The sequence below is a fragment of the Triticum dicoccoides genome, chromosome 5A, assembly GCF_002162155.2.
Source record: "Triticum dicoccoides isolate Atlit2015 ecotype Zavitan chromosome 5A, WEW_v2.0, whole genome shotgun sequence".
Classification (NCBI taxonomy): domain Eukaryota; kingdom Viridiplantae; phylum Streptophyta; class Magnoliopsida; order Poales; family Poaceae; genus Triticum; species Triticum dicoccoides.
In genome coordinates, this window is record NC_041388.1 from 403,905,604 (window position 1) to 403,928,445 (window position 22,842).

Genomic DNA, 22,842 nt, shown 5'->3' on the forward strand with positions numbered 1-22,842 from the left:
ACGAGACCAGAAGATTCATAAAAGGGCGGTGAACGCAGTTGAGCCGGCGATTCCCCGTTACTTGCGATGGTCTGAACATCCTATCCTTTGGAGCCATGAGGATCACCCGCCCTGAGTTGACAATCCGGGTCACTTGGCTGTAGTGGTTGCGCCTCAGGTTGGAGGTTACAAGTTCACAAAGGTGCTCATGGATGGAGGCAGCAGCATCAATATCCTTTACTACAAAAAATTTCGTCATATGAGTTTGACTGACAAGGATCTTAAGCCATCTAACACTGTTTTTCATGGTGTGGTGCCTAGTAAGTCGACATATCCAATGGGAAAGATAGCTTTGGAAGTGGCTTTGGGTGATGATCATGATTCCAGAGTTGAGACATTGACCTTTGAGGTGGTTAAGATTAAGAGCCCTTATCATGCTTTGTTTGGGCGGCCGACTTATGCTAAGTTCATGGCAAGACCTTGTTATGTTTATCTGCAGCTTAAGATGCCGGGTTATAAGGGTACCATCACAGTGCATGGGAATAGGAAGATAGCCTTGGAATGTGAAGAGGGTGATGCTGCTTATGCTGAGTCTGTTTGTGCAACAGAAGAGTTGAAGTTTTACAAAGATAATGTTGACCCGACAGATATGACACCTTTGAAGAAGCCAACCACAGAGCATGACCCTCTATTGAAGTTTAAATCAGCGGATGACACTAAGTTGGTTGATTTTGTTCCTAGCGATTCATCCAAGCAGTTCAATATCAGTGCTAATCTGGATCCAAAATAGGAAAGCGTGCTCATCGAGTTCATCCGTAAGAACCAGGACATCTTTGCGTGGAAGCCTTCAGACATGCCAGGTGTACCGAGGGAACTTGCTGAGCACACTCACAATATTGATCCAAACTTTAAACCGGTCAAACAATTCCTTCGTTGCTTTAATGAAGAGAGGCGTAAGGCCATTGGTGAAGAAGTGGCCCGACTCTTGGCAGCTGGATTCATTGTTGAAGTCTTTCATCCCAAATGGTTGGCTAACCCGGTGCTGGTACTTAAGAAAAATGGTACTTGGCGCATGCGTGTGGATTACACAGACCTTAACAAAGCCTGCCCGGCTGATCCTTTTGCTCTCCCTCGTATTGATCAGATTATTGATGCTACGGCGGGTTGTGAGCGTTTGAGTTTTTTGGATGCTTATTTTGGGTATCATCATATCAAGATGGCAGTTGAGGACCAGGAGAAGACAACCTTTATCACTCCCTTTGGAGCCTTCTGCTATGTGTCTATGCCTTTTGGGCTCAAGAGTGCCCAGGCAACTTACCAGCGGTGTGTTCAGAATTGCCTTCATGATCAGATTGGACGCAATGTTCATTCTTATGTGGATGATATTGTTGTGAAATCCAGGAAGAAGGATACCTTGATAGATGATTAAAAGAGACCTTTGACAACATCCATGTCTACAAGATGATGCTTAACCCGGCCAAGTGTGTCTTTCGTGTGCCAGCGGGCAAGCTCTTAGGTTTTTTGGTTTCTGAAAGGGGCATTGAAGCTAACCCGGAGAAAATCAAGGCTATTACTTCCTTGGCTAAACTGGTGTGTATTAATGATGTTCAGCGTCTAGCGGGTCGTATTGCGGCCTTAAGCCGGTTGGGAGAAAAAGCCATCCCTCTATACCAGATGATGAAGAAAACAGATCACTTTGTCTGGATGATGCTGCTGATCAGGCGTTTGAAGCCTTGAAGAAACAGTTAGTTGAACCGCCGATCCTTGCTGCTCCTATTGATAAGGAGCCCTTGTTGTTATATGTGGCTGCCGATAGCTGAGCTATCAGCGTGGCAATTGTTGTGAAAAGGAAGGAATCAGGCAAGGAATATCCGGTTCAGTGGCCGGTTTATTATACCACTGAGGTCCTCATTGAATCCAAGCAGAGGTATCCACATTGGCAGAAACTGGTATATGGAGTGTTCATGGCTAGTCATAAGCTAAAGCAGTATTTCTTTGGTCATCCCATCACTATGGTTAGTTCTGCCCCCTTGGGGGATATTATTCAAAACAGAGAAGCCACAGGTCGGGTAGCCAAATGGGCCATTGAGCTTGGGCCCCATGGTTTGAAGTATATGCCTCGGACTGTTGGGGAACGTAGTAATTTCAAAAAAATTCCTACGCACACGCAAGATCATGGTGATGCATAGCAACGAGAGGGGAGAGTGTGATCTACGTACCCTTGTAGACCGACAGCGGAAGCGTTAGCACAACACGGTTGATGTAGTCGTACGTCTTCACGGCCCGACCGATCAAGCACCGAAACTACGACACCTCCGAGTTTTAGCACACGTTCAGCTCGATGACGATCCCCGGACTCCGATCCAGCAAAGTGTCGGGGAAGAGTTCCGTCAGCACGACGGCGTGGTGACAATCTTGATGTACTACCGTCGCAGGGCTTCGCCTAAGCACCGCTACAATATTATCGAGGATTATGGTGGAAGGGGGCATCGCACACGGCTAAGAATATGATCACGTGGATCAACTTGTGTGTCTAGGGGTGCCCCCTTCCCCCGTATATAAAGGATCAAGGGGAGGAGGCCGGCCGGCCCCTATGGTGCGCCAAGGAGGAGTCCTCCTCCTAGTAGGAGTAGGACTCCTACTAGGAGGGGGAAAGAAGTGGGGAGGGAGAAGGAAAGGGGGGCGCCGCCCCCCCTCTCCTAGTCCAATTCGGACCAGGGGGGAGGAGGCGCGCGGCCCACCTTTGGCTGCCCCTCTCTCTCTCCACTAAGGCGCATATGGCCCATTACTCCTCCCGGGGGGGTTCCGGTAACCCTCCGGCTCTCCGGTTTTCTCCGAAATCACCCGAAACACTTCCGGTGTCCGAATATAGCCGTCCAATATATCAATCTTTATGTCTCGACCATTTCGAGACTCCTCGTCATGTCCGTGAACACATCCGGTACTCCGAACTAACTTCGGTACATCAAAACTCATAAACTCATAATATAACTGTCATCGAAACCTTAAGCGTGCGGACCCTACGGGTTCGAGAACAATGTAGACATGACCGAGACACGTCTCCGGTCAATAACCAATAGCGGAACCTGGATGCTCATATTGGCTCCTACATATTCTACGAAGATCTTTATCGGTCAGACCGCATAACAACATACGTTGTTCCCTTTGTCATAGGTATGTTACTTGCCCGAGATTCGATCGTCGGTATCTCAATACCTAGTTCAATCTCGTTACCGGCAAGTCTCTTTACTCGTTCCGTAATACATCATCTCGCAACTAACTCATTAGTTGCAATGCTTGCAATGCTTATGTGATGTGCATTACCGAGAGGGCCCAGAGATACCTCTCCGACAATCGGAGTGACAAATCCTAATCTCGAAATACGCCAACCCAACATGTACCTTTGGAGACACCTGTAGAGCACTTTTATAATCACCCATTTACGTTGTGATGTTTGGTAGCACACAAAGTGTTCCTCCGGCAAACGGGAGTTGCATAATCTCATAGTCATAGGAACATGTATAAGTCATGAAGAAAGCAATAGCAACATACTAAACGATCAGGTGCTAAGCTAATGGAATGGGTCATGTCAATCAGATCGTTCACCTAATGATGTGATCCCGTTAATCAAATAACAACTCTTTGTTCATGGTTAGGAAACATAACCATCTTTGATTAACGAGCTAGTCAAGTAGAGGCATACTAGTGACACTCTGTTTGTCTATGTATTCACACATGTATTATGTTTCCGGTTAATACAATTCTAGCATGAATAATAAACATTTATCATGATATAAGGAAATAAATAATAACTTTATTATTGCCTCTAGGGCATATTTCCTTCAGTCTCCCACTTGCACTAGAGTCAATAATCTAGATTACACAGTAATGATTCTAACACCCATGGAGCCTTGGTGCTGATCATGTTTTGCTCGTGGAAGAGGCTTAGTCAATGGGTCTGCAACATTCAGATCTGTATGTATCTTGCAAATCTCTATGTCTCCCACCTGGACTAGATCCCGGATGGAATTGAAGCGTCTCTTGATGTGCTTGGTTCTCTTGTGAAATCTGGATTCCTTTGCCAAGGCAATTGCACCAGTATTGTCACAAAAGATTTTCATTGGACCTGATGCACTAGGTATGACACCTAGATCGGATATGAACTCCTTCATCCAGACTCCTTCATTTGCTGCTTCCGAAGCAGCTATGTACTCCGCTTCACATGTAGATCCCGCCACAACGCTTTGTTTAGAACTGCACCAACTAACAGCTCCACCGTTTAATGTAAACACGTATCCGGTTTGCGATTTAGAATCGTCCGGATCAGTGTCAAAGCTTGCATCAATGTAACCTTTTACGATGAGCTCTTTGTCACCTCCATATATGAGAAACATATCCTTAGTCCTTTTCATGTATTTCAGGATGTTCTTGACCGCTATCCAGTGTTCCACTCCTGGATCACTTTGGTACCTCCCTGCTAGACTTATAGCAAGGCACACATCAGGTCTGGTACACAGCATTGCATACATGATAGAGCCTATGGCTGAAGCATAGGGAACATCTTTCATTTTCTCTCTATCTTCTGCAGTGGTCGGGCATTGAGTCTTACTCAATTTTACACCTTGTAACACAGGCAAGAACCCTTTCTTTGCTTGATCCATTTTGAACTTCTTCAAAACTTTGTCAAGGTATGTGCTTTGTGAAAGTCCAATTAAGCGTCTTGATCTATCTCTATAGATCTTAATGCCTAATATGTAAGCAGCTTCACCGAGGTCTTTCATTGAAAAACTCTTATTCAAGTATCCCTTTATGCTATCCAGAAATTCTATATCATTTCCAATTAGTAATATGTCATCCACATATAATATCAGAAATGCTACAGAGCTCCCACTCACTTTCTTGTAAATACAGGCTTCTCCAAAAGTCTGTATAAAACGAAATGCTTTGATCACACTATCAAAGTGTTTATTCCAACTCCGAGAGGCTTGCACCAGTCCATAAATGGATCGCTGGAGCTTGCACACTTTGTTAGCTCCCTTTGGATCGACAAAACCTTCTGGTTGCATCATATACAACTCTTCTTCCAGAAATCCATTCAGGAATGCAGTTTTAACATCCATCTGCCAAATTTCATAATCATAAAATGCGGCAATTGTTAAGATGATTCGGACAGACTTAAGAATCGCTACGGGTGAGAAGGTCTCATCGTAGTCAATCCCTTGAACTTGCCGAAAACCTTTTGCGACAAGTCGAGCTTTGTAGACAGTAATATTACCGTCAGCGTCAGTCTTCTTCTTGAAGATCCATTTATTCTCAATTGCTTGCGGATCATCGGGCAAGTCAACCAAAGTCCATACTTTGTTCTCATACATGGATCCCATCTCAGATTTCATGGCTTCAAGCCATTTTGTGGAATCTGGGCTCACCATCGCTTCTTCATAGTTCGTAGGTTCATCATGATCTAGTAGCATGACTTCCAGAACAGGATTACCGTACCACTCTAGCGCGGATCTCACTCTGGTTGATCTACGAGGTTCAGTAGTATCTTGTTCTGAAGTTTCATGATCATCATCATTAGCTTCCTCACTAACTGGTGTAGGTGTCACAGAAAAAGGTTTTTTGTGATGTACTACTTTCCAATAAGGGAGTAGGTACAGTTACCTCGTCAAGTTCTACTTTCCTCCCACTCACTTCTTTCGAGAGAAACTCCTTCTCCAGAAAGTTTCCGAATTTAGCAACAAAAGTCTTGCCTTTGGATCTGTGATAGAAGGTGTATCCAATAGTTTCCTTTGGATATCCTATGAAGACACATTTCTCCGATTTGGGTTCAAGCTTATCAGGTTGAAGCTTTTTCACATAAGTATCGCAAGCCCCAAACTTTCAGAAACGACAACTTTGGTTTCTTGCCAAACCACAGTTCATAAGGCGTCGTCTCAACGGATTTTGATGGTGCCCTATTTAACGTGAATGCGGCCGTCTCTAGAGCGTATCCCCAAAACGATAGCGGTAAATCAGTAAGAGACATCATAGATCGCACCATATCTAGTAAAGTACGATTACGACGTTCGGACACACCATTACGCTGTGGTGTTCCGGGTGGCGTGAGTTGCGAAACTATTCCACAATTTTTCAAATGTACACCAAACTCGTAACTCAAATATTCTCCTCCACGATCAGATCGTAGGAATTTTATTTTCTTGTTATGATGATTTTCAACTTCACTCTGAAATTCTTTGAACTTTTCAAATGTTTCAGACTTGTGTTTCATTAAGTAGATATACCCATATCTGCTTAAGTCATCTGTGAAGGTGAGAAAATAACGATATCCGCCACGAGCCTCAACGTTCATCGGACCACATACATCTGTATGTATGATTTCCAACAAATCTGTTGCTCTCTCCATAGTACCGGAGAACGGTGTGTTTGTCATCTTACCCATAAGGCACGGTTCGCAAGTACCAAGTGATTCATAATCAAGTGGTTCCAAAAGCCCATCAGTATGGAGTTTCTTCATGTGCTTTATACCGATATGACCCAAACGGCAGTGCCACAAATAAGTTGCACTATCATTATCAACTCTGCATCTTTTGGCTTCAACACTATGAATATGTGTGTCACTACTATCGAGATTCAATAAAAATAGACCACTCTTTAAGGGTGCATGACCATAAAAGATATTACTCATATAAATAGAACAACCATTATTCTCAGATTTAAATGAATAACCGTCTCGCATCAAACAAGATCCAGATATAATGTTCATGCTTAACGCTGGCACCAAATAACAATTATTTAGGTCTAATATTAATCCCGAAGGTAGATGTAGAGGTAGCATGCCGACTGCGATCACATCGACTTTGGAACCGTTTCCCACGCTCATCGTCACCTCGTCCTTAGCCAATCTTCGCTTAATCCGTAGTCCCTGTTTCGAGTTGCAAATATTAGCAACAGAACCAGTATCAAATACCCAGGTGCTACTGCGAGCATTAGTAAGGTACACATCAATAACATGTATATCACATATACCTTTGTTCACCTTGCCATCCTTCTTATCCGCCAAATACTTGGGGCAGTTCCGCTTCCAGTGACCAGTCTGCTTGCAGTAGAAGCACTCAGTTTCAGGCTTAGGTCCAGGTTTGGGTTTCTTCTCTTGAGTAGCAACTTGCTTGCTGTTCTTTTTGAAGTTCCCCTTCTTCTTCCCTTTGCCCTTTTTCTTGAAACTAGTGGTCTTGTTGACCATCAACACTTGATGCTCCTTCTTGATTTCTACCTCCGCAGCTTTCAGCATTGCGAAGAGCTCGGGAATAGTCTTATTCATCCCTTGCATATTATAGTTCATCACGAAGCTCTTGTAGCTTGGTGGCAGTGATTGGAGAATTCTGTCAATGATGCAATCATCTGGAAGATTAACTCCCAATTGAATCAAGTGATTATTATACCCAGACATTTTGAGTATATGCTCACTGACAGAACTGTTCTCCTCCATCTTGCAGCTATAGAACTTATTGGAGACTTCATATCTCTCAATCCAGGCATTTGCTTGAAATATTAACTTCAACTCCTGGAACATCTCATATGCTCCATGACGTTCAAAACGTTGTTGAAGTCCCGATTCTAAGCTGTAAAGCATGGCACACTGAACTATCGAGTAGTCATCAGCTTTGCTCTGCCAGACGTTCATAACATCTGGTGTTGCTCCAGCAGCAGGCCTGGCACCCAGCGGTGCTTCCAGGACGTAATTCTTCTGTGCAGCAATGAGGATAATCCTCAAGTTACGGACCCAGTCCGTGTAATTGCTACCATCATCTTTCAACTTTGCTTTCTCAAGGAACGCATTAAAATTCAACGGAACAACAACACGAGCCATCTATCTACAATCAAGCATAAACAAGCAAGATACTATCAGGTACTAAGTTTCATGATAATTTTAGGTTCAATTAATTTACTTAAAGAACTCCCACTTAGATAGACATCCCTCTAATCCTCTAAGTGATTACGTGATCCAAATCAACTAAACCATGTCCGATCATCACGTGAGATGGAGTAGTTTCATTGGTGAACATCACTATGTTGATCATATCTACTATATGATTCACGCTCGACCTTTCGGTCTCCGTGTTCCGAGGCCATATCTGTATATGCTTGGCTCGTCAAGTATAACCTGAGTATTCCGCGTGTGCAACTGCTTTGCACCCGTTGTATTTGAACGTAGAGCCTATCACACCCGATCATCACGTGGTGTCTCAGCACGAAGAACTTTCGCAATGGTGCATACTCAGGGAGAACACTTCTTGATAATTAGTGAGAGATCATCTTATAATGCTACCGTCAATCAAAGCAAGATAAGATGCATAAAAGATAAACATCACATGCAATCAATATAAGTGATATGATATGGCCATCATCATCTTGCGCTTGTGATCTCCATCTTCGAAGCACCGTCGTGATCACCATCGTCACCGGCGCGACACCTTGATCTCCATCGTAGCATCGTTGTCGTCTCGCCAATCTTATGCTTCCATGACTATCGCTGCCGCTTAGTGATAAGGTAAAGCATTACAGCGCGATTGCATTGCATACAATAAAGCGACAACCATATGGCTCCTGCCAGTTGCCGATAACTCGGTTACAAAACATGATCATCTCATACAATAAAATTTAGCATCATGTCTTGACCATATCACATCACAACATGCCCTGCAAAAACAAGTTAGACGTCCTCTACTTTGTTGTTGCAAGTTTTACGTGGCTGCTACGGGCTTAAGCAAGAACCAATCTTACCTACGCATCAAAACCACAACGATACTTTGTCAAGTTGGTGCTGTTTTAACCTTCGCAAGGACCGGGCGTAGCCACACTCGGTTCAACTAAAGTTGGAGAAACTGTCACCCGCAAGCCACCTATGTGCAAAGCACGCCAGGAGAACCGATCTCGCGTAAGCGTACGCGTAATGTCGGTCCGGGCCGCTTCGTCCAACAATACCGCCGAACCAAAGTATGACATGCTGGTAAGCAGTATGACTTATATCGCCCACAACTCACTTGTGTTCTACTCGTGCATATAACATCAACATATAAAACCTAGGCTCTGATACCACTGTTGGGGAACGTAGTAATTTCAAAAAAATTCTTACGCACACGCAAGATCATGGTGATGCATAGCAACGAGAGGGGAGAGTGTGATCTACGTACCCTTGTAGACCGACAGCGGAAGCGTTAGCACAACACGGTTGATGTAGTCGTACGTCTTCACGGCCCGACCGATCAAGCACCGAAACTACGACACCTCCGAGTTTTAGCACACGTTCAGCTCGATGACGATCCCCGGACTCTGATCCAGCAAAGTGTCGGGGAAGAGTTCCGTCAGCACGACGGCGTGGTGACAATCTTGATGTACTACCGTCGCAGGGCTTCGCCTAAGCACCGCTACAATATTATCGAGGATTATGGTGGAAGGGGGCATCGCACACGGCTAAGAATATGATCACGTGGATCAACTTGTGTGTCTAGGGGTGCCCCCTGCCCCCGTATATAAAGGATCAAGGGGAGGAGGCCGGCCGGCCCCTATGGTGCGCCAAGGAGGAGTCCTCCTCCTAGTAGGAGTAGGACTCCTACTAGGAGGGGGAAAGAAGTGGGGAGGGAGAAGGAAAGGGGGGCGCCGCCCCCCCTCACCTAGTCCAATTCGGACCAGGGGGAGGAGGCGCGCGGCCCACCTTTGGCTGCCCCTCTCTCTCTCCACTAAGGCCCATATGGCCCATTACTCCTCCCGGGGGGGGGGTTCCGGTAACCCTCCGGCTCTCCGGTTTTCTCCGAAATCACCCGGAACACTTCCGGTGTCCGAATATACCCGTCCAATATATCAATCTTTATGTCTCGACCATTTCGAAACTCCTCGTCATGTACGTGAACACATCCGGGACTCCGAACTAACTTCGGTACATCAAAACTCATAAACTCATAATATAACTGTCATCGAAACCTTAAGCGTGCGGACCCTACGGGTTCGAGAATAATGTAGACATGACCGAGACACGTCTCCGGTCAATAACCAATAGCGGAACCTGGATGCTCATATTGGCTCCTACATATTCTACGAAGATCTTTATCGGTCAGACCGCATAACAACATACGTTGTTCCCTTTGTCATCGGTATGTTACTTGCCCGAGATTCGATCATCGGTATCTCAATACCTAGTTCAATCTCGTTACCGGCAAGTCTCTTTACTCGTTCGTAATACATCATCTCGCAACTAACTCATTAGTTGCAATGCTTGCAAGGCTTATGTGATGTACATTACCGAGAGGGCCTAGAGATACCTCTCCGACAATCGGAGTGACAAATCCTAATCTCAAAATACGCCAACCCAACATGTACCTTTGGAGACACCTATAAAGCACTTTTATAATCACCCATTTACGTTGTGACGTTTGGTAGCACACAAAGTGTTCCTCCGGCAAACGGGAGTTGCATAATCTCATAGTCATAGGAACATGTATAAGTCATGAAGAAAGCAATAGCAACATACGAAACGATCGGGTGCTAAGCTAATAGAATGGGTCATGTCAATCAGATCATTCACCTAATGATGTGATCCCGTTAATCAAATAACAACTCTTTATTCATGGTTAGGAAACATAACCATCTTTGATTAACGAGCTAGTCAAGTAGAGGCATACTAGTGACACTCTGTTTGTCTATGTATTCACACATGTATTATGTTTCCGGTTAATACAATTCTAGCATGAATAATAAACATTTATCATGATATAAGGAAATAAATAATAACTTTATTATTGCCTCTAGGGCATATTTCCTTCACGGACAACTGTCAAGTCTCAAGCACTTGTGGATTTTATCAATGACTGGACTGAGCTACAGATGCCTGAGGAGAAGCCGGATAGCACATATTGGACTATTCACTTCGATGGATCCAGGAAGTTGGAAGGCTCGGGGGCTGGAGTTATTTTGACTTCCCCACGAGGTGATAATTTTTTATGTTTTAAGGTTGATGTTCCCTTGTACTAACAATGCAGCTGAGTATGAGGCCTTGATCCATGGTCTTCGGATGGCTAAGGAGATGAATTTAAGCCGGGTGAGGTGTTTTGGTGACTCAGATTTGGTGGCTCAGCAAGTGTCAGGCACTTGGGATTCTAAGGACCCACTCATGGCGGCTTACCACCGTGAGGTCGATGCTATTGCTGGTCATTTCAAAGGTTATCAAGTGGAACATGTTGATCGCAGGAAAAATGAGGCGGCTGATGCTTTGAGCCGGTTAGGGTCCCAGCGTAAGCCAGTACCACCTAATGTTTTCCTTGATATTCTGCATAACCCTTCAGTCAAATTGCCTACGGAGGAAGATCTTGCTATTCCTGACCCGGAGGCGCAGCTGGTGGCGGCTCTTCATGTTATTCCTGATTGGACAGTACCATATTTGGCTTATATGACACGGGGTGAGTTACCTGAAGATGAAACTTTGTCTAGGCAGATAACTTGGCGGTCTACGTCAATGACTATTGTCAATGGAGAGTTGCATCGCTGCAGTGTCACAGGGGTGTTTCAACATTGTGTTTCTCCTGAGGAAGGTCGTGAGATTCTACGAGAGATTCATGAAGGAGATTGTGGTCATCATGCCAACTCTAAGTCTCTCATATCCAAGGCTTTCTGTCATGGGTTTTATTGGCTGACGGCTCATGCCGATGCAGAGGATTTGGTCAGTAAATGTGATGGTTGTCAGAAATTTTCAAGATGAGCTCATGTGCCGGCTCAAGAATTGAGGATGATTCCAATCACGCCGTTTGCAGTCTAGGGGCTGGATATGATTGGGCCTTTCAAAAGGTCCAAAGATAAAAAGACCCACCTTTTAGTGGTGATTGAAAAATTCACAAAGTGGGTTGAGGCAGAGCCGGTCAATAAGTGTGACGCGGCAACAGCGGTTCAGTTCATCAAAAAGGTGATTTTCCGTTTTGGTTATCCTCACAACATTATAAATGATATGGCACTAATCTATCCAAGGGTGCTATGAAAGAATTCTATCAACGAGAGCATATTCGTCTTGATGTATCATCAGTGGCTCACCCCAGTCCAATGGCCAAGCTGAAAGAGCCAATCAAGAAATTTTGAGAGGCATCAAGCCCCGGCTTATGGTCCCTTTGCAGAGGACACCGGGTTGTTGGGTGGAGGAATTGCCCTCAGTGCTATGGAGTATCAATACTACCCCCAACAGATCTATGGGTTACACGCCTTTCTTCATGGTCTATGGAGCAGAGGTGGTTCTCCCTAGTGACATCCGTCACGACTCGCCCCGCGTGGCGGCTTATGTTGAAGCTGATAACGAAAAATCACGTCAGGGTGCCATTGACCTATTGGATGAGGAGCGTGACCTTGCGGCGGCTCGTTCGGTGATTTACCAGCAAGATCTGTGTCGCTATCATAGCCGCCGGGTTAAAACCAGAACCTTACAAAAGGAGATTTGGTGGTCCGGCTTATCCAGGATCAAACTGACATGCACAAGTTATCCCCACCTTGGGAAGGGCCCTTTGTGGCCAGCAAAAATCTGAACAACGGGTCATACTACCTCATCGATGTTCGAGACCACAAGGACTCACGCACGGGAGGAGGAGACCCACCGGCCGTGGAATATTGCTCATCTTCGGCCTTATTACACCTGAGCCACCGGCTCTTGTGACGTACATACTTTGTCAATGTATATATTTTGATGAATATAATAAAGTCAGCATCCCTGATAATTCATGGCCTTTGTCGTTTCATTTCTGAGAATATGAGTCTTTGTTGTCACTTCATACGATCACTTGGGGACTTCCTGCTTATTGAGCATAGCTATGACTACCCTCTTGATCCGGCTTGTACGCCATGATTACAAAATACTTGGGGGATTCCTGCTCATTGAGCATAGCTATGACTACCCTATTAATCCGGCTTATACACCTGGAATGAAATATTACTCGGGGGCTCCTGTTAATGAACAGAGCTTTGTTGTCCCTTGTAATAGGCTTCGACGCCAGGTGTATTCACCAAAAAACCGGGTTATCCTGCCTTTGTTTGCCTGCCACTCCGACCAAGTAATCCTGGAATGACTCACCATACTCTTGACAATCAATCTTATAAAGACCCTGAATTTGTCAAGGTTAAAACGGCGATTGGTCATGTGAGGTCCGGCTTACGGGTTTGAATTAAGGTTTAATTCAGCAGTTGTGCGGCCCTTGAATAGCACTTGATATTGAGGCTTGGCAGCCTATGAATGCCTTGTTTTTCTGCTTTATATTTGCTTTGAATAATTTTTGAGATTCATCCTCTGTTGTCATGTTAATATATGGTTGAAAACTGATTAGGGCCACGTTGCCTTATGGTTCATATATGAATCTATCCGAAGTTTTATTAACCCGGCCTGGTTTTCGACTTTAACTCGCCAGTGTATGATGATTATGTGCTTAGAGTGTTGTGCTCTAAGTTTTGGGATGTTACCCCTTGCTGCATATGGCATGATAAGCCGACGGTATGAATAAATTGAAGAGGGCATTGTGCTCTCAGTCTTTGGGCTATTACCCTTACTGCACGATGTATGATAAGCCGGCAGTATGAACAAATATCACAGGTATGATATTTATTTTGTTGTGATTATATGAGGTTTTGATAAACCGGCCCTGGTTATGGACTATTTTGTCATCAGTGGTTTTTTATATGGGGTATTGTGACCCGCCCTGGGGTAAACCGCCAGGGCACTTGTTATCTGCTTATGTGCAAGAAAAATGATAAGCATGGTTTGCATAATTGATGATATTATCAGCATAAGTGGCAGATCTTCAAATGATGGATCAGCAGTGTTATGCAAATAAACACGCACGATGATGTGACAAGATCAGGATTGTTTAACTAGCCTCTTACAAGGCATCTGACGGCCCAAAAGGATAAGTGTTTTTGAGACATAGCATCCAAATGCTATGACTGGTAAATCGGCTCATGAATTAAGACTTCTAGTCTTGGCGGGTCGAAGCCTCCGGGTCATCATGCGCTTCTTCTTCTTCTTGATTACCCATTGGCTGGAAGTCAGGCGTGGCCCAGTTGATACAAGTCAAAGCTCTAAATACAACCTCATCATCTATAAGATTTGATGGATCAAGTCAGAAGCGAAGGTATGCTTACGAGTCGGCGGGATGAGATCCACCTCTTGATGAACCGACGCCTTCACCTTCTTGCTATCAGCATCATAAGCTGTCTGATATTGGGATAGGTCTGTGTCTTCAGCCAGTTTGCTTGCTACTGGACTCATTTCCCTCGCTATTTTTGCAAAGTCATCAACGCTGAAGGGAGACGCGTCTTCTTTTACACTAGGGCAGCCATTAGCCAAATCTTCTGGATCAAGATCTACTTGCCATGCCTTTGCCCAGCTTAGGGCAGCCATGGCGCCGGCTCTGGCGGCTGATCGCTTTAAATCCTCAATCCTTTGGGGCAGCACCGACAACTTTTCCAGTGTTTCCTTAATGAGGGAGGGCACCAGAGATTGTCCGTTGATCACCAGTGTATAGCTGCTCTACCAGAGTATAGACAGCCTTGAGCTTGATGCGCATGTCTGAACCCAACTTGGTGCTTCGGGAGCCTACATCAGTAAAATTATGGATAAACCGGCAGATGACTATGATATACTGTTGGTGCAAAGGAAAGTATTTTTAGTTACTTACCGAAGATGGCCGATGTCATGCTGTTGATTTGATGTTTTACACCGGACAACTCGTGAGTTAACGGTTTAAGGGCTGCTTCGGCATCCTCCGTTCTTTTTAATAGAGCTACTTTCTCGGTCTCCCAGACGGTTCTATCAGTACTGAAGTTTTGTTTCAACTGCTCAATGTTTTCCAATGCAGTCTTCAGCTCTGATTTGGCTTTTGAAGTCTCAAATTGTTGTGTTTGGATATTGGCCCTTAGATCTTTGACTTGGGATTCCTTCTCGTTTAGTTCAGCCTGCGACATGAATAAACATGGAAGGCATTATGATCATGATTATTTTTGAAGTCCCAAGCATAATACAAGTATTTTCCTTGGCACTTGGGGGCTAATGCCTATTGCTCTTTTCAAGACAAGTTTATATGATGACCCGGGCAAAATGATATGATCTGGTTTATAAAGGCTACATACTTCGATTTTATTTTCAGCCATGGGAATAAGTCCTGGTTTATTCATGTTGATTAAACCAACCCTTGGGGGCTACAGGTACAAAGTTGATCATTGCTAATTAAAGTCCCGACTTAACTTGATAGTTTAAGCCGGCCCTTGGGGGCTACTAGTTTTGATCTTCATCTATTTATGACTATCTAAAAGTCTACAGTATATGCAATTCTATCATATTCTATAGACTTGGCGGCTGATAGAGATATATTTATGAAGAGGATTGTGCTGGATTACCTCAAAGCGCTCCTTCATTAGGTTGACCAAGCCGGCTTCAAAATCATGGCTGGTGAGTGAATCTCTTGAGCACTAAATTGAGCATAGCCTTCTAAGTCAACTTTCCATTTTCCCTTGTCAACAACAGAGAACTCCTCCTTGGCGCTATGCTTGGACAGGGCAATGTGGTTGCCTAGGGCCTGATAAGCCGTCCCAGTAATCATTATATCATCAGATTCCTGAGCCGGCTGAGCAGGACTGGGCGTTTTATCATTTTCTGGATAAACATCCATGGATCTTGGGTAACAGGGTGGTCTTCTGGAGGGGGATCATCCACAACAGTTTCTGACACTTGATGCAAAGTTTTAGATGCGACTGTTTCTCCGATTCAGCAGTCTTGGATTCTTCAACCAGTTTGTCAATTTTCTGTTTCTTGCTGGGTTTGGCTATCCCACTGAGAAGAAAGCATAAGGCAGAGTTAATATGACAGTTAAAAGAGCAAAGTGGATAGATTTAACACTCTTACCTAGGCACGGTCTTGAAAGCCGAGATTTGAGTCCCAGTCGAGTCACCGGAGGAGGAATGAGATGTTCCCTGGTAGTTTGAGTCAGACGGGTTAAGAGGTTGACGAAAAAGACCCGCCTTGGGATAAGCTAAGTCATAAATATTTGAAACCTCCGGTCGACGCTTGCGAGGTGCTGGTGTGTTGGGTAAGCCAGAGGAAAGGACTCCTTCGCCGCTATTCCGGGTTGTGCGGCGAGCTTCATGTTGCTGCTTCTTCAAAATAAAGTTGGGATCCAAATAAGCTAAAGGATGAGAAAACCTTACTTTCAGGCTTGCTTGACGAACTTTCTGTCTTGGCAAAGGTTCAAAGTCAGAGGAAAGGATAGTTACCTCTTCAGCATTGGCTTGGCTTCCTTCCGCATCATCCTGATAGCAATCATTATCAATAAGACGTACAAAAAATGAGCCAAGGGAGTCAAGTGTTACCTCCGACTCATCATTATCATCCAAGTCAAATAACTCGGACGGATTGGACTTCTTCTTGGCAGGCTTTTTTGTAGCCTTGGTCTTGATCCGGGGCTTCTTGGCCGGCTTATCCTACAGTTTCTTAGTCCAAAATGGAGAATCGGCCTGCAAAAAATTAAATGGGTATGAAAAGGCAATATGGGTGAAGGTATGATTCAATCGCGAAATTGGTTAAAAGCTTACAGTTGGCGGTTTGTTCAGAACGCATAAAGGATTCAATCCAACTTTACTGCAGTCTTCCAAGCTCTCATTTAACAGAGATTTGGTCATGTTATTGATGTCTTTCTCGGTCAATTCAATCTGGCAGTGGCGTTGAGGATCTTTTAACTCGCCAGTGTATTCATACATTAAGTCGGGACGACGGCTTAAGGGCAAGACTCTCCAAGCGACCCAACACCGAACCAGATCAATTCCAGTCAGGCCGTTGGCCATCAAGGCCCGGATCTTTGAAAAAACTGGCATATACTTCTTCCGTTCTGTTGTACTGATGTGGTCTGGAAGAGGGTGCCTGTTGCTAAGCCAGCTGGCGCGATAACCCGGCAGAGGATTTCCCCCTTCCGGAGAAGTATCTTTGCAATAGAACCAGGTTTGGTTCCAGTCTCTGGGATGACTGGGCAGAGTGGTGGCTGGGAAAGTGGCTTCTTTCCGTCGCTGTATAGAAATGCCACCAAGCTCTAGGCTGGGCCAGTCTATGAACTCATTCTGCCAGTTTAAGTAATAAAATTCCCTTAATAGTTCTACGGTGGGCTCCTGTTGAAGGTACACCTCGCAGAATACTTGGAAGTTGCAGATGTTTGAAACGGAATTTGGTCCAATGTCTTGTGGATGGAGCTTGAAAAAGTGTAGCAAATCACAAAAGAATTTTGAGCCGGGCTGAAGCCCCGGAGCATATGATCAGTGAAGACAATAATTTCACCATCCTTGGGCTCAAGAGGAGTTTCAGTGCCTGGGACCCTCCAATGAATGAGATACTTTTTAGCCAAGACACCTGTTTTAACATATTCGTTCAAGTCTTCCTCGATGACCCAGGAAACAACCCAGTTGCACGCAGTGACAGTCTTGCCCATTTTGATGAAGGCTTGAAAGAAAGAAATATTGTCGGTTTAAGATTAAAGTTGCTGAGTCGGACCGTTGATTCAAAAGTAAAGTGCTATAAGCGGCGGATGTGTTAAGCCGGAAGATGAACAGTAAAGTACGCGGATATTCATATTGGCGGCTTAAAAGGGGACTAATGGTACCTGCCGGGTTAAGGATTATGTTGTTAAACTGGAAGGATTATGCTATTAAGCCGGCCAGAGTTCAAAGGATGAATGAGTAAGCATGGTTAAACCGTAGAATATTACCAGGTTATACAGGTTAGGAAGCACATGCTGGCGGCTTAAAACGGGACTTAATGTTATATGGCAGATCAGGGTTTATGATATAAGCTGCCATGGCAGTTATGATGCTTCAAATTTATTAGTGTAAGTTTTGCTAAGTGATGGACAAACAGATTTCAATGACTTGAGCAATAATTTTGGATCTACAACAGTTCAAAAAAAGCAGTAAAAATCTAAACCTAAGGTGGTGGCGGCAGAAAAGTTTGTGTGCTCCGATGAGATTTTCTATGGAGAGGAGGTATTCTGATGTTAAAAACGAATGCTAAACTGCTACCGCACAAGTTTCATACCATGTTCAGATCAAAAGCTACTCGAGCTAAAGGAGAAAACGAAGAACGTCGAAGAACACCGATGAACAAGGCTAACCCTAATGCAGATCTGAGGTATAAGGAGATGAATACTTACGGATGCAGATGGACTGCGGTGGAGCGCCGGCGTTCTCTGGACTCGTCAGGTTGATGCAGCGGCCTGAGTTGGTGCAACGGACGGAGGACGGCGACGGCGGATCTCGAGCCTGCAGAGGAGTCGCGAGAGGAAGACAAAGACGAGGAGGCAAGGGGGAAAATGAAAAGGACCCCCATCCCTATTTATAAGAGGATGGATACAGGGCATGCGCGGGAATTGAGGAGGCCGAAATCATCATGTGGCTATATGGACGCCTCGATTTTTGGGATGATCATTAAGATAAGGATCAGTTAAAGATGTTTTGGGCCTCGTGCAAAATTAATGTGAAATGACGTCATGGCGGGTTAAGGAGGTTCTGTGAGCTGACGTCATGGCGGGTTACAGCAAATTTGTTAAAATGACGATGCAAGATTTTGACAAGTCGGGTACTGAAGATTGATGTGAACAAGTTCAAATCAACCTGGGGCCTAATGTTGGGGATATAACTACTGGGTATGAACCGCCCAGGAGGGGCCGGGTCATACCACTGGCGACTCATTAGTGAACCGCCCAGGAGGGGCCGGGTCATAGCAAGCCTATTGACGACCCAAGACCCAGAGGCGACTTGAGGCCCAAGAGGATGAACCGCCACATGTATAACTTGTATTGTAAGGCAAGCTTAGTTAGTCACCGACCTAGACACATAGTGTATGAGCCGGCCAGGACTCTGTAAGCCGCCGGGCATCAACCTGTGTATATAAAGGGGTGACCCGGCGGCGGGTTAACTCAAGAAACAACAAGTTGAAAACTAGGTCAAGCGTATTCGCTCCCTGGTAATCAAAACCCAAGCAATACAACCCCAAACTGGAGTAGGCCTTTACCTCCACTGCGAGGGGCTGAACCAGTATAAACTCCATGTGTCCTTTGTCCCGATTAACCCCTTTAAGCTAACCTAGTTGCGATGGATCCACGACTAAGTCCTTCCGCTAGGACATCTGCCGTGTAAGTCCACGACATTGTGGTTTAGCAAGAAACCTAAGCTGTCATTTCTTAAAGTTTGGGGTTGCGACACTTATGTCAAAAGGCTTCAGCCTGATAAGCTCGAACCCAAATTGGAGAAGTGCATCTTCATAGGATACCCTAAGGAAACAATTGGGTATACCTTCTACCACAGATCTGAAGGCAAGATCTTTGTTGCCGAGAATGGAACCTTTCTAGAGAAGGAGTTTCTCTCGAAAGAAGTGAGTGGGAGGAAAGTAGAACTTGATGAGGTAATTGTACCTTCTCTCGAATTGGAAAGTAGTGCACCAGTGAAATCCGTTCCTGTGATGCCTACACCAACTAGAGAGGAAGCTAATGATGATGATCATGAAACTTCAGATTAAGTTACTACTGGACCTCGTAGGTCGAACAAAGCACGTTCCGCACCAAAGTGGTACGGTAATCCTATCCTGGAAGTCATGTTATTAGACCATGGTGAACCTATGAACTACGAAGAAGCTATGATGAGCCCAGATTCCGACAGATGGTTTGAGGCCATGAAATTTGAGATAGGATCCATGTATGAGAACAAAGTGTGGACTTTGGTGGACTTGACCAATGATCGACAAGCCATTGAGAATAAATGGATCTTCAAGAGGAAGACGAACACTGATGGTAGTGTTGGTCGCATGGCGATGTGAACTATGGGTTTTAATCACCTGGTGATGTAAACTATTCATGTTAATCACATGGCGATGTGAACTAGATTATTGACTCTAGTGCAAGTGGGAGACTAAAGGAAATATGCCCTAGAGGAAATAATAAAGTTGTTATTTTATATTTCCTTATTCATGGTAAATGTTTATTATTCATGCTAGGATTGTATTGATCGGAAACCTAAATACATGTGTGAATAAATAGACAAACATTGAGTCCCTAGTGAGCCTCTACTTGACTAGCTTGTTGATCAAAGATGGTTAAGGTTTCCTGACCATGGACATGAGTTATCATTTGATAACGGGATCACATCATTAAGAGAATGATGTGATGGACAAGACCCATCCGTTAGCTTAGCATATTGATCGTTCAGTTTTATTGCTATTGCTTTCTTCATGTCAAATACATATTCCTTCGACTATGAGATTATGCAACTCCCGAATACTGGAGGAATGCCTTGTGTGCTATCAAACATCACAACAAAACTGGGTGATCATAAAGATGCTCTACGGGTATCTCCGAAGGTGTTTGTTGGGTTGCCATAGATCGAGATTAGGATTTGTCACTCCAAGTATTGGAGAGGTATCTCTGGGCCCTCTCAGTAATGCACATCATGAGTAGCCTTGCAGGCAAAGTGACTAATGAGTTAGTTGTAGGATGATTTATTACGGAACGAGTAAAGAGACTTGCCGGTAATGAGATTGAACTAGGTATGAAGATACTGACGATCGAATCTCGGGAAAGTAACATACCGATGGATAAAGGGAATAATGTATGTTGTCATAACGGTTCGACCGACAAAGATCTTTGTAGAGTATGTAGGAGCCAATATGAGCATTCATGTTCCGCTATTGGTTATTGACCGAGAGGTTTCTCGGTCATGTCTACATAGTTCTCGAACCCATAGGGTCCGCACGCTTAACGTTCGGTGACGATATAGTATTATATGAGTTATATGATTTGGTGACCGAATGTTGTTCGAAGTCTCGGATGTGATCACGGACATGATGAGGAGTCTCGAAATGGTCGAGAGGTATAGATAGATATATAGGAAGATGGTATCCGGATACCGGAAGTGTTCCGGAGGTTATTGGGTACTTATCGGGTCATCGAAAGGTGTTTCGGGTACCCCCGGCAATCCTATGGGCCATATGGGCCTTGTGAAGGAACACACCAGCCCATAAGGGGCTGGTGCGCCCTATAGGGCCATAGGAGGAGGAGGAGAAGGAAAGTGCAGAAGGGAAAGGAAAGTGTGGATTAGGATTCCCACTTCTTTCCCTCACCCCCCCTCTTTCCTTCCCCTTCATGCATACATGGAATGGGGGGGGGGGGCAGGGCAAGGCAGGGCCCCTAGGGGGCGGCGGCCAACACTAGGGGGCGCCCTGGCTGCCTCCCCTCCCCCACCTATATATATGTGTGGGGGGGCGCCCCTAGCACACCCCAGACTATTGTATAGTCGTGTGCGGCGCCCCCTCCACCATTTACTCCCACGGTCATATCTTCGTAGTGCTTAGGCGAAGCCCTGCGCGGATCACTTCACCATCGCCGTCACCACACCATCGTGCTGATGGAACTCATCTACTACCTCGACACCTTGCTGGATCAAGAAGACAAGGGACGTCACCGAGCTGAACGTGTGCAGAACTTGGAGATACCGTACGTTCGATACTTGATCGGTCGGAGCTAGAAGAAGTTCGACTACATCAACTGCATTGTCAAACGCTTCCGCTTATGGTCTATGAGGGTACGTAGACACACTCTCCCCCTCGTCGCTATGCATCTCCTAGATAGATCTTGCGTGAGCGTAGGATTTTTTTTGAAATTGCATGCTACGTTTTCTAACACTAATGTGGAGTAGTTAGAGCTCAGGTACCATGATTCCTTTCCCCACCACCGACCGCTGAGCGGCTGGCAGAGGCGAGGCGAATCCAAGGGATCGCTAGCGGAGATTGAGAGAAAGAAGGCTTCTCGCTAGTCGCCTTGCGAGAGAGAGAGACCCTCTTGCTTCTGATTAGCCTAAGCTTCTTCAACTCACAATTCAAAAGGTTACAATCAATTTTTTTGCTCTTAGAGCATCTACAACCGGGCGCCCCAAACCGGCCTCAAATGCCCAGGCGGCCCGTCTGGTCACTGACCGGTCACGAAAATCTGACCCAGACGGGCGCCTCAAACGCCCGGGCTGACTGCACCTCTCATATCCAGCCCAAATATGGAGCGCCCGAGCGCGCCCGCCATGTCGGACTGACGGCGGGGTCCTGCGCGGAATCGCTCGGGAACCCAGTGGTCCGATGTCGCCGCATGGTGCTGCTCTGGCGGGCCGCGTAGTGCCTAGCCCGGCTATTTAAGTCAACTGCCGGCACCGAAACCCTACCATCCATATTTTCCTCCGCTTGTCTGCCGCCGCTGCCACTTTCCGCTCCCCGTTCGCCTAGTCGCCATGCCGCCACGCCGCCAGGTGAGGAGCTACCCATTTCTAACGCCGGAGCGCCGGCTGGAGCTCCTTGAGCAGATCCGGGCAAGGCGCGAAGCCCCGATCGCCGCGGGGCTCCTTCCAGATGCAGTGGATCCGAAGAAGGAGTTGGAGGAGGAGGAGGAGGAGGATGAGCAGGGGAGGAGGATTTGGGGGACGCTGGCGATATGGATCTGCAGGCGGAGCAGCAGGCCATCCTTGATTCCCTCCACTCGGAGTCGACTACGGAGGCCAGGTGCCATCGTCGACAGGAGATGGAGGCGCAGCAGGCAGCAGAGGAGGCGGAGATGCTCGCCTACAAGGATGAGGTCGAGCAGGAGGAGGATGAGTCGGAGCCCTCCTACACGCCCGTCCACCCGACGCCCGGTACCGACGCCGTGGAAATCTACGACGATGAAGATTAGTTAGGGTAGTACATAGTATGTCTAGTACGTAAGATTTTTTTGGCATGTTTTTTATGGATCTAGAGGTTAAAATATGAAAGACTCAGATGCAGCTAATTTAAAATGT